The sequence below is a fragment of the Mustelus asterias genome, chromosome 4 (genome assembly GCF_964213995.1).
Source record: "Mustelus asterias chromosome 4, sMusAst1.hap1.1, whole genome shotgun sequence".
Taxonomy (NCBI): domain Eukaryota; kingdom Metazoa; phylum Chordata; class Chondrichthyes; order Carcharhiniformes; family Triakidae; genus Mustelus; species Mustelus asterias.
Genome location: NC_135804.1, coordinates 103,049,252 through 103,062,490, shown reverse-complemented (window position 1 = coordinate 103,062,490; position 13,239 = coordinate 103,049,252).

The window sequence follows — 13,239 nt, the reverse complement described above, 5'->3', positions numbered from 1 at the left end:
TGTCCCCACTTCATCATCAGTCCAGGCATGCTCTTTCTCCTCCACGGCCAGCTCGAGTGCTCTCTCCTGTGGGTATGTGGGCTCTGAGCTTTGGCATGCCTCTGGCTGGCTGCACCCGCTCATGTATGTTGTGGTTGAGTTTGTCCTGCAATGGGAAAGTGTAGGTAGGATTGGTGAGACTGAAAACAATGACAAAGTGTGGCAGACGTCGGGCTCGAGTGGGAGCCGGAGTGTGAGGAGCATAGCAACTAATAGGGGGGAACGTGGTGCAAGAGGGAGGGAGGGAGGGCCATGTTCCTGGCATTGACAACCCCCGAGGTGGCTGGTTGAGAGATGGAGTTAGATGTTGGAGGGGTTTACGAGGGGGTCCAGAGAGAGACTGAGGGTGGTTCACTTCCCCTGGCTGAGCAAAGAAGATCATGCATCTTCTTGTCACACTGATGTCCCGTCCTCTTTTGTACTGAGCTGGCACTCACCAGGCTGCCACTGCATCCCAGGCAGGGGTGATGACCTTGCTGGAAGGCTTTCTTCTGAACCAGGGATAGAGTGCACGCCGCTTATGCGGCACTCCATCCAGCATTCCGGACAGGGCTCACTCCGAAAAGCAAGGTGCAGACTTCTTGGCTGTCATCCCCTGGAATAAATCTGGAACAAGTGCTGGGAAGCATTGGGGAGCCGTTTATATGGAGCTCCCCAGCGATTGCAGCGATTAAGTTGGGGCAGGCGAATCAGAGGGAAGATGCTGCAAGTGCGGTGTGATTCTCAAGGGCATAAAAACCTTTGCTAATGAGGCATAAGATTCAGTCAGAAACCACATTGATGGTGTCAGCGGGATTCACTCCGTTTTTTTTGTGCTGAAACCAACACTCTGCCAAATTCTCCAAAGATTCTGCCCACGTGTCCATAGTTTGGATGGTCTGGATTTTTGCAACAACGCAGAGCCTCTCTGTCATTGTGAAAATGGCGGATGATCAATAAAGTAAGTAGCCCTGTCCCTGAACACAGTACCTACTTTTTTCTTGGTGGTGGGGTGGATAGTGTTTCTCACAGGCAGCTGCCCATTTCAATCATGTGATTTTGGTGAAGTAGGAATGGGAAACATCTGTTGGAATTTTACCAGCATGCCCGCCCAAAGCCATTCTGCAAGCCTCACCCGCCCTGATTCCGGGGGGGGGGGGGGGAGGGGGGTGCATACTGGTAAAATCAGAGCCTTCATGTTCGCTGGTTAGACCTGGTAAAACTGCTCTGAACTTTGTCGACTTTTTTTAATGTGTACACTTTTGGAGGAATGGAGGTGTCCCTTTGAAATTTGCTCTGATCTTGTATTTACTGTCCCAGAAGTGGCAAAAACTTAATGGGCGGCACAGTGATGGCACAGTGGTTAGCACTGCTGCCTCACAGCGCGAGGGACCCGGGTTCGATTCCCGGCTTGGGTCACTGTCCATGTGAGTTTGCACATTCTCCCCGTGTCTGCGTGGGTTTCCTCCGGGTGCTCCGCTTTCCTCCCACAGTCCTAAGATATGCTGGTTAGGTGCATTGGCCATGCTACATTGCCCCTGAGTGTCCTGGGATGCGTAGGTTAGAGGGATTAGCGGGGTAAATATGTGGAGTTACGGGGAAAGGGCCCAGGTGGGATTGTTGTTGGTGCAGACTCGATGAGCCGAATGGCCTCCTTCTGCACTGTACGATTTCTATGATTTCTGATTCTATGATAAATAAAATTTATATTGGCACTATTGCCCCTTAGTGTCAGGGGACTAGGCAGGATAAATGCATGGGGTTATAGGGATAGGGCCTGGGTGGAATTGTGGTCGGTGCAGACTCGATGGGCCGAATGGCCTCCTTCTGCACTGTAGGATTCTATGATTCTATGAGTATTGACCGAATGTTATGCCTCATTAGCTCCGATATTGCACTGGCTATCAGCCAGTTCCTGGTGTGCAACTTCCAACAAAGAAAATATTTGACACCAGAATTACTGGAATGCTCAATCCCCACAAGGGAGGGAAACGATACCAATAAATTTTACACTGTCACTTTAAAATGACTGGAACCCTTACCATTATAACCATGGGCCTCAGTATAATGCAATGGTAAGAAGTCCTCCACAATCTACCCTTTCAATAAACTCCAGTGCTGTAAATGAGGTGCTACCCCGTGCATACTCAAATGTGGTTGCAATGTTGAAAGTACCATTATGAGTTAAGGCTTCAAACCCAATCCATGCTAATGTGATTATATGTGCCAACATACCTTCAGATAAGGTATGGAGCGCAGATATTTAAAAAGTGCTCCATTTTTTTTATTCAATCGTGGGACATGGGCGTCGCTGGCTGGCCAGTATTTATTGTAAGAGTTTTAACAACACCAGGTTAAAGTCCAACAGGCTTATTTGGTAGCAAATACCATTAGCTTTCGGAGCGCTGCTCCTTCGTCAGATGGAGTGGAAATGTGCTCTCATCTGACGAAGGAGCAGCACTCCAAAAACTAATGGTATTTGCTACCAAATAAACCTGTTGGACTTTAACCTGGTGTTGTTAAAACTCTTACTGTGTTCACCCCAGTCCAACGCCGGCATCTCCACATCATTATTTATTGCCCATCCCTAATTGCCCTTGAGAAATAGGGTGGTGAGCTGCAGTCCACGTGCTGTGGGTTATTTACAGTGTGGTAAGAGTAACCATGATGAACTCAACAGTGCTCTGGGCAAGATGGCAATCTGTGCTCATGCACATTCCTACAAAGTGGCCCCCACCCCTCCTGTGTTGCCTCAGAAGAGTTGGAGGTAGGCTGCTCACCTCTTGGTCTTTATCGCGATGAGGAGTGTGGTGGCCTACCTTGTCATGCAAGCATCCTTTGGAAAACTCCTTTTACAGTATTTGCATCTGTGCTTGGAAAGACATGGTCACTGTGGAGCAGAGAAGGGCTCGGTCAGAGGGGCTGGAAGATGAGGTGGAAGATGATGAAGGTGCTGAAAATCTATCAGTGCTTTCACCTTTCTCAGCGCCATTCACAGCCTGGGCTGGCTTCCAGGTGGGGTTGATAGTGCTGACTGCTGGTGGGCAGCAGTCATTTATTCTGTACAACTGTCCTGTTCAGGGTGCGCAGTTCCTCATGTATTGCATGGATATCAATGCTCATACTCTGAACAGACTGATCCAGGCTGCTGAGAAAGGTGGCACCCTTTCCTGGTCAAGACACTGCTCTTGCACCCACTCCGAGTGTTGCTGCATGTGTCTGTCCCTGAGATTGACCAGTCTCTCATTGTCAGAACTCAGGCAATGGAGCCCCTGGGATAATATGGAATTCATCACTGCGATGGACTCCTCCATACACAGTGCTAGAGCTCCCACTGCCTCAGGGATCATTTGCTACCAAATAAACCTGTTGGACTTTAACCTGGTGTTGTGAGACTTCTTACTGTGCTTACCCCAGTCCAACGCCGGCATCTCCACATCAGGGATCACTGGCAGACATCCACACAACTGCTGCTGATTATTTAAATCCTGTGCCCCAAATGGTGAACTCTTGAGGCTGCAAGTTCCTGCTGACTGGAGAACCATTGTGACTTTCCTCTGAGGGGGATGGTGCACAGATGTCTCTGCCTCTTCCTGCACCCTGTGCCTTTCACCCTGTGCCACCGACTCTACACGGGCTCCTCCCTCTGACGTGCTGGTATCTGAGTTGGCGGAGTGTGGGAGGGTCTGATGTGACACTGCGTCCTTGGACATCATTCCCTCCCCTTGATAGCCAAGGGATAATCTGATCCAGGGGTGTGAGCGATCTGTGCAACACACAAAAAGAGTTATTTAGCTAAAGCCATTCACACTGTGAATGCAGTCTCTGGTACATTGCTTAACCGTGTTGCCCTTATGACGTAACCACATCCTTGCACTCCCTTTGATGCTATCATCCCCTTGCGCTCAGTGAAGTGACAGCATAACTTCCACTATTACCATCATGCTCCAAGATGCACTTAACACCACCATTATTACTTCCTACCAGCAGCTTAACATTACCAACTCACAGTTGCCCTAGCGCTCTAGCTATTTACATTATTACCTGTTCCATTAAGCTAATCGGTTTCAGCCTGGCTGACCCACCCCCAGTCCAAGCCATCACCTCGGTATTCTTCACACTCTTTGATTGCAATGACAACATGATTTCACATGTTAGCCTGATATATTGTGCATGCAAGGGTGCATCTCTCTTTACAGTGTCTGCCCATCAGTGCTCGTTCGCATGTGTTCTGTGCACATTTATGTGAGGAGCTTAACCAGCCTCAGTGCTGAAGCAGAGATAAGTGACAGGTCTCACACCTTAGCTGTCGCATGCAGACATAACCCTTCCTTTGGACTTCTATGTGGACAAGCCGAACTCCTCAACTTGCTGGAATGAAGCAGGTCCCTTTTCTGGCATTGAATTCATCTTCCCTCTTGATGGGGGGTAATATAGAGTTCTTAGTATGAGGCCCTTCATTTTAGTTCTATTATAGTAAGCAGTCTAGGTTAAGGTGATTATAAAATGCCTTATATATACAGTGAGAATTCACAATGTGCCTGGAACAAAATATGCAAAGGTATTATAAACTGTACAACTGCAAATTAACCAAGTATAAGCTTAAACTGTATTTTCAATATATATGTATTGTGCACCTTGGCCAACTTCGCTCTGAATGCAGTATGATGGGAAACACAGTGGTGGACAGGCTGAATTCTTTTAACACAATGGAGCACAGAAAGGCAGCTTCTGTTATCTGTTTTGGGTGCGCGAAAATAAGTTTAATCATAGGCCTGGTATTTAAGGGAGTAAATTCATCCATGGGTAGCGAGGCTGGAGCAATCTCTTAAGCTGATAAAGGAGGCCCTGGTTCCAGCAAGAGTGTGACTCCTTTCACCAATTAAAATTCACAGATGTTAACTATGGCCTTTATTACGGAATTGACGTGGGTTAGGTTTCCTAGATAATGGGGAAGGAACCTACATGGGCAATGAGTTAATAATCTCCTATTCCTGTTGACAGGTGGAACATTATTGGCTAAGGTAATGATGTCTAATATTGTGATTGGACCCTCCAGTCTGATTGACAAGACTGGGCGGGATATTGAAATGTTCAGAATAATATAGCAATTTTATAATTTTGAGATTAGCTGAGAGAGGACAGTCAACCCTCATTGACTATGTCTCCTTCCTGATGCATTAGCAAATAAATTCCTTTTCATTCTTTAATGATATACTGTCTTTCGCAGTCTATGGATTGGTTGAGTGAGGTCAATAAATACGGGGCACCCCAGGGGGACACCTCAAAAAATTCCTCTCACACCTCTGCACTTATCACAATCATATTTTGAATCCAGGTCTTCTTGGTGGTGTTTGGTGGATCTGGTTAGCCAGCAGGATACAGCTCTGCTCTCCTCCTCTAGACTTCTTCAGTTAAAACTTGCAGCTTCTAATCTGAAAAGTATGAGGCAGCTGGGCCTTCCCTTCCCCAACATCTCCTTTATGTAACATTCTAACAATGCAAAGATAAAGCCAAAAGGGTCATGATCAATCGGATTGTAATACTTTCATTCATTTTTGTGTGCTTATATACACTAACAATTTTCATTATATCATCAAACATGGAAATATTACATTTGGCTCCCTCATCGAAATCTTTGATATATATTGTGAATAGCTGGTCTCCTAGCACTGATCCCTGCGGTATCCCACTAATCATCACCTACTATTCCAAAAATGACCATTTATTCTTTCTCTGTTTTCTGTCTGCTAACAGATTCTCAATCCATTCCAATATATATCCCATGTGCTTTAATGTTGCACACTATCCCCTTATGTGGGACTTTATCAAAAGCTTTCTGAAAATCCAAATACACCATTTTAATTCAGGAACTACCACCATGTTGTAAGGGTTTGTTTAGTGGCCCTCACAAGATGTTCAGTGGCATGTATGGTTGAACAGTGGGTGTTTGTTGGTAGCAGACAACTACATAAATATATCCAAGATATAGACCAGTCTATGAGCTAATTCCATACTTACTTCTACATAGATCTCTGCATTCTCCTAGATTGGCTCAGGTCCCTTGTTATGTGAACCTTTACATTGCACTGTGAGTAAAATTGTTCTCCTGTGTCACATTAGTCCTTGCTATGCCAAACTCCCTCATACTACAATGGTCAGCATCCAAACCAGGGACAGTTAACAGTTGGAAAACACTTACAACAGTTCCCTCTCACCTGAAAAGTCAGTAAAATTTCACATGAGGCACAGGGACTTTACCATCATCTTCTGACTTCTCAAATGGACTTTCCTGCCCATTTTTTATATGTACCCAAGTTACCCAAACCACACTGGGTCTGCCTTAGGCATCCTCACTTACTCCAGGGTTGCCTGCCTCAATTCCTAATATAAACTACTCATGTGGACTGAAAATCAAATATTCACATCTATTGAAATTCACAGAGCTGGGAATTCTCCCAATTCTATGCACCCAAGGCACGGATAAAAATCTAGGCCATGGCCTTTGTTTGTGTGCTTTGTGGTGATGAAAAGGCAAACATAAACCTTCCCAGGGCATCCATTATGTTACTTGTATTCTATAAATGAGAGACTGGACCACATTTTATTCACTGGAATTCCCATGTCACAGTGACATGAGTTGACTACTCAACCAGTAACACCTTGGCCATAACCCAACTGTCCTCAGTTCAATCCACTACAATATATCAGAAAAAACAGCATGTCATGGCTCAATCTAATTTGGACATTATGTAGTGTTCTTATACAAGCAAATAAGTACTTTAATACTGTATTTGTTCTGTAACAATCCAGCAGCACATATGGAATCCTCATCTCACCAAGAGAGGGTTCTGGAGCTCAGAGGCTGACATGTTCTCTGTTTAGGGGGGTAGGTCTAGAAAAGTAGAATTGTCAGGTAGAATTAAAATGGTCATGTGGCTTTGTAATGACCTGTAACACATACAGGCAAGAAATATAAATACTTTACAAAGGCCAGCTGACAACAAGTCCAACACTGAGACCTGAATTTTCATTGACGTGAAGAATGTCTCTGGCCTTAGCTAACATTTTGCCGGAGCCCTGATTCCAGAAGCCCTGCCCATGAATGCCCCTGCCCTGGCATTTTAGCTGGCGCAGGAGGATGGAGGTGGGTTGGAGTTTGCACAAGCATTTTTCATGGAGGCAGTTACACATGTTAAAGCGCAGACGCCTTGAAACAGGTCTAATTTATGTCATTGGGATGTCCAAAATTCATCAGGAGAATATCTGAAGCTATTTCCAGAGGTACGGTCACCTGAGGTTCAGGGGCAATTTAGGAAGAAGTTGCCATTTGGAAAGATAAACATATCATTATCGGATTTGTGCTGCATAACTGATTGCACAGTTGACCACTATCACTTTGGGATGCCTCTCAGTTCACAGTTTGATTGACAGCTCCAAGTCTTTGATGTGGGGCTATGAATACAAATGTTTGTTTTCCTAAAGGACTTGAAGAAATGTTCATTATTGTAAGGGATTAAGCATTTGAAGCAATGCAAATGAAGTGAACAGGTTTTTATGAATGCAATTGTAGTGAATGTTTTCGATGAATGAGTTTTATTTTAAATGAAGCCATAAATGGGCACAAAACTTTATTTTATTTCATCTCAGCATGTGTCTTGAGATCTACAGCAATTGGATACTGAGCAATTTGGTGGGTGGGGGAGCATGGGTTCATATAGGTTGGCATTAAGTTAACACAGAAGCTATAAAGGGCCATGGGGCATACATAGGGGGGCATATATTGGCATGTAGAGTATGGCAGGTCATGGGGAGTGGGCACTTTTGTGGAGGAAGGAATTATCCCAACACCATGCTCCAGACTCGGGAACAGAAATTCAGGCCTGAATACTTATGCTCAATTCCTCAGGGAAACATAAGAACATAAACAAAGGAGCAGAAAAAGGGATACAGTTTGCCTACTCGATCATTTGATGCGATCTGGTTAATCTTCAGCTTCAACTCCACTTTTCTGCCTGTTTCCCATACCTGTTGGCTCCATGAGAAACCAAAAATCTGCCCTTCTCAGCCTTAAATATATTAAAACACACAACATCCACAAACATCTGGGGTAAAGCATTGCAAAGATTCACAACACTGAGTGAAAAACATTATTCTTATCTCAGCCCTAAATGATTGCCTCCTCAGCCAACAGCTCTAACATGCTGTGTCTCTACTCACACTCCTGGAGAACTCCCATGCTCCCAAAACATGACCCCTTCCTACCCGTGTCATCCCAAGTCCACGGGACCACAGCCACATCTACAGGGTTGCAATAACAGCTGACCAGGGACTAATAACAATAAAGCTGCTGTCCTGTGTCCGCATATTGTGGGTTCCCCAGTCAGGGAAACAACCTCATGGTGTCTATACTGTCAAGCCCCTTCAGAATCTTATATCTTTCACTAAGATCACCTTTCACCTTTTTAGGGTGGCACAGTGGTTAGCACTGCTGCCTCAGAGCACCAGGGACCAGGTTCAATTCCAGCCTCGGGTCACTTCCTGTGTGGAGTTTGCACTTTCTCCCCGTGTCTGTGTGGTTTTCTTCCAAGTGCCCTCATTTCCTCCCACACTCCAAAGATGTGCAGGTTAGGTTGATGGCCATGCTAAATTGACCCTAGTATCAGGGGGATTAGCAGGGAACAGGGCCTGGGTGGGATTGTGGTCGGTACGGACTTGATGGGCCGAATGACCTCCTTCTGTACTGTCGGGATTCTATGATTCACTCTTCTAAACTCCAAAGAATATAAAGCAAATTTACTCAGCCTTTCAACAAACAACAACCCTCTCAGCCCAGGAACTAATCTCTTCAATTTTTGCTGTACTGCCGAAAACAATCAAACAAAACAGTATCTGGTTCATAATACAGATTTTGAGTCCATGATTATCGTCCTCAAAACTTTTCAGTGCAAAATAACCAACACATTACACCAATTTATTCTGAGTTCTAAACTAGTTATCATAAAATATGATTTGAAATATTGAAAATGATAATTATCCTTTTTTACAGATGTAATGCATTTTACTCTGAACATTCAGTCAATACTTTTAAATATTGGACACAAACACAAAGCTTTAGAGACGGCTGCTCAAAATCATATAACATTTGGCATTTAGACTACAGACAATATTAAGTTCCTGATGAATACTTAATTAAATAGAGACATAGGTGAGAATACCTCACAGCCCTCTATGGAATTCACACATGTCACTGTTAAAGAATGCACCAACACCTGGTGTTTCCATACTGCGTGTCTGCATGTTTCATTCTGGACAAAAGGGAAAATTAAAAATCAATGGCCATGATCAAATTTCCACTGCATTACAATGGCCTTCCCATCCAAGCTGGATTGGTTGAACCTCAGAAATGTTAACCCAGCAGCCATGTAATCAAAGCTGATTTCAGGGACTGTAGATCAGGTGGTCACATGGTTGCTGGGATGGCACGGATACAAAAGGGGTCATGTGTTGGGAGCTCAGCAGTTTTCTCCAGAGTGCAGGCAGGCAGACAGCATGTAAGAGCTGTTAAGTATTATCAATAAACCTTTATTGTTGTTAGTCCCTGGTCACCAGTTGTTGGCAACCCTGTAGATGTGAATGTGGTCATGTGGACCTGGGATGATGTAGATACAAAGCGGGTCACATGTTGGGTGCATGGGAGATCTCCTTGACCTTGTTTTCGCTTTACATAAATTTAATGACTTTATGGGTGGGATTTTATGACCTCACTCGAGCGAGGCTCGTAAAATCACGCCCAAGGCCAATGGAGAATTCTGTTCCGTGAGCCTCACCCACCGAGGTGGGCGAGGCGGTAAAATTCCATCCTATATATATGGTCTTCCTGTAAGTGTTGAAACTGATCATCAGCCACTCATCACCATTCCTGAAAAGCCTCTTCACACTGCCCTTGCACAGCGTATGATCCTCAAGTTACAGCAGAAAGATGTTCTTTCAGAGCCTTCCTACCTACCACTGAGTGGCAGATGGTGAGGAGGACATTGACCTAATGACCGTATAAGTACAGTTGTCTCATCAAATTGAAGAATTTAAGAATGCCTTCCAGGTAGATCTCACATGCATGCAGCTCCACAATGTCATTATGAAAGGCTGGCCTGAGCCCTCAATGGAGCCTCCCCATGAGCTCTAACGTTCTTCTCTATGAAAGAGGAGAAGAGAGATCTACTGCTAGAAACAACCGAATACAGAATGAGCAGTCAGAAAGAAGCAGCAAAGAGCTGAGGCAGGAAATGTGGCACATGGAACCATTTTGTGAAATGCTGCAGATCCGAAATGTAAAGTCATGTAAAGACATCACCTACTGCAGCTATCTGAATCCGTACCATCAACCACCACAGTGTCCCATGCATCCGGCCTGCAATTCAAGCCCCATGCACCAACGGAAATGGAGGCTCCTCCAGAGGCCAACACAGCAAACCTTGCAACCATTGGCTATGCTGGGGACAGGCTTTTTAAGGGGGGAGAAGATGACATATCAGTGTAAGCTACCTGGTAATATAAGAGAAGATAAGAAGAGTTTTTTCAATATATAAGAGGTAAGAGAGAGGCAAAAATAGCCATTGGATCACTGGAAAATGAGGCTGGAGAAGTAATAATAGGAAAGAAAGCAATGGCAGATGAACTGAATAGTTCCTTTTGCATCAGTCTTCATGGTGGAAGACACCAGTGGGATGCCAGAGCACCAGGAGAGTCAAGGGGCACAGGTGAGTGTAGTGGCCATTACTGAGGAGAAGTTTCCGGGGAAACTGAAAGGTCTGAAGGTGGATAAATCACATGGACCCGATGGATTACACCCCAGGGTTCTAAAAGAGATAGCTGAGGAAATTATGGAGGCATTGGTAGTAATCTTTCAGGAATCACTGGAGGTAGGGAGGGTACCAGAGGACTGGAAAGTAGCAAATGTAACACCGCTGTTTAAGAAGGGAGGGAGGCAGCTGATGGGAAATTATAGGCCGGTTAGCCTGACTTCGGTCATTGGCAAGATTTTAGAGTCCATTATTAAAGATGAGATAGCAGAGCACTTGGAAGTGCATGATAAAGTAGGACTGAGTCAGCACGGCTTTGTCAAGGGGAGGTCATGTTTGACAAATCTGTTAGAGTTCTTTGAGGAGGTAACAAGGGAGTTAGATAAAGGAGAGCCAGTGGACGTGATTTATTTAGATTTCCAGAAGGCCTTTGACAAGGTGCAGCATAGGAGACTGTTAAATAAATTAAGAGCCCATAGTGTTAAGGGTAAGATCCTGGCATGGATAGAGGATTGGCTGAGTGGCAGAAGGCAGAGAGTGGGGATAAAGGGGTCTTTTTCAGGATGGCAGCCGGTGACTAGTGGTGTGCCTCAGGGGTCAGTGCTGGGATCACAACGTTTCACAATATGCATTAACAATTTGGAGGAAGAAACTGAAGACGCTGTTACTAAGTTTGCAGATGATACAAAGATATGTAGAGGGACAGGTAGTATTGAGGAAGCGGGGGGGCTGCAGAAGGACTTGGACAGGTTCGGAGAGTGGGCAAAGAAATGGCAGACGGAATGCAATGTGGAAAAATGTGAGGTTATGCACTTTGGAAGGAGGAATGGAGGCATAGACTATTTTCTAAATGGGAAATGCTTAGGCAATAAGAAACACAAAGGGACTTGGGAGTCATTGTTCAAGATTCTCTTAACGTTAACAAGCAGGTTCAGTCGGCAGTTAGGAAGGCAAATGCAATGTTAGCATTCATGTTAAGAGGGCTCGAATGCAAGAGCAGGGATGTACTTCTGAGGCTGTATAAGGCTCTGGTCAGGCCCCATTTGGAATATTGTGAGCAGTTTTGGATCCCATATCTAAGGAAGGATGTGCTGGCCTTGGAAAGGGTCCAGAGGAGGTTCACAAGAATGATCCCTGGAATGAAGAGCTTGTCGTATGAGGAACGGTTGAGGACTCTGGGTCTGTACTCGGAGTTTAGAAGGATGAGGGGGGATCTTATTGAAACTAACAGGATATTGCGGGGCCTGGTTAGAGTGGACATGGAGAGGATGTTTCCACTAGTAGGAAAAACTAGAACCAGAGGGCACAACCTCAGGCTAAAGGGACGATCTTTTAAAACAGCGATGAGGAGGAATTTCTTCAGCCAGAGAGTGGTGAATCTATGGAATTCTTTGCCGCAGAGGGCTGTGGAGGCCAGGTCATTGAGTGTCTTTAAGACGGAGATAGATAGGTTCTTGATTAATAAGGGGGTCAGGGGCTATGAGGAAAAAGCAGGAGAATGGGGATGAGAAAATAATCAGCCATGATTGAATGGCGGAGCAGATCGATGGGCTGAGTGGCCTAATTCTGCCCCTATGTCTTATGGTAAGGACACCTAATGCCATTCACACTGTGGACCCCAACCCAAGGGCATATCAAGCACAGCCAATTGGTACAATTGCCCACTCAGAAGGCATGAATAAACCAAATAATGAGTTCAAGGACTATGTGACGAATTAGTTTATAAATAGACTTTATTTTTTAATAGAGAGGGGGAAGAAGACGTGATCTGCAATATGCCAGCTGCAGAGGCCAATTATTGCTTTGCACAATGTGAATGGTTATGACGTGTAAGCCCTGTTCATTTTTGTATGTTGTAAATAATTGATGCCTTGTGACTGTTCTCTTAATACTGTTACACCTCAGTACTGCTGGTTGTCCCAACTTAAACAGGAAAATGTAGATTGAGTGGTCATGTGGATGCTGGGATGACGTGGATACAAAAGTGGTCATGTGTCCAGAACATGGGAGTTCTCCGCAGGGCATAGGCAAACACACAGCATGTGAGAGATGCTCAGTGCCTTTAATAAACCTTTATTGTTGTTAGTCCCTAGTCGCCAGTTTTTGTAACCCAATCCTTCTACAGGACCCAGCAAATCCAACAGACGTAAGTCTGAGAACCAGACTCTGAAACTAACTGCAAGTCATCAAGCAGCCAAAGTTCCTTAACCTGTTCCAGTTTCAAGTTCACCTGAGATCCAAATTCCTAGATATTTGATGACAAGAAACCTCATAACCTGCTGCAAACCCTTTGCACTACAAGACCCTCACCACAACTTTAAACCATCAAATCCATTCACAAAACTACAGGCCTGTCACATGGGAGACTGAAAATCATAAATCAGAGACTGCATTAGTTAATCTGTAAAAATGCACTATC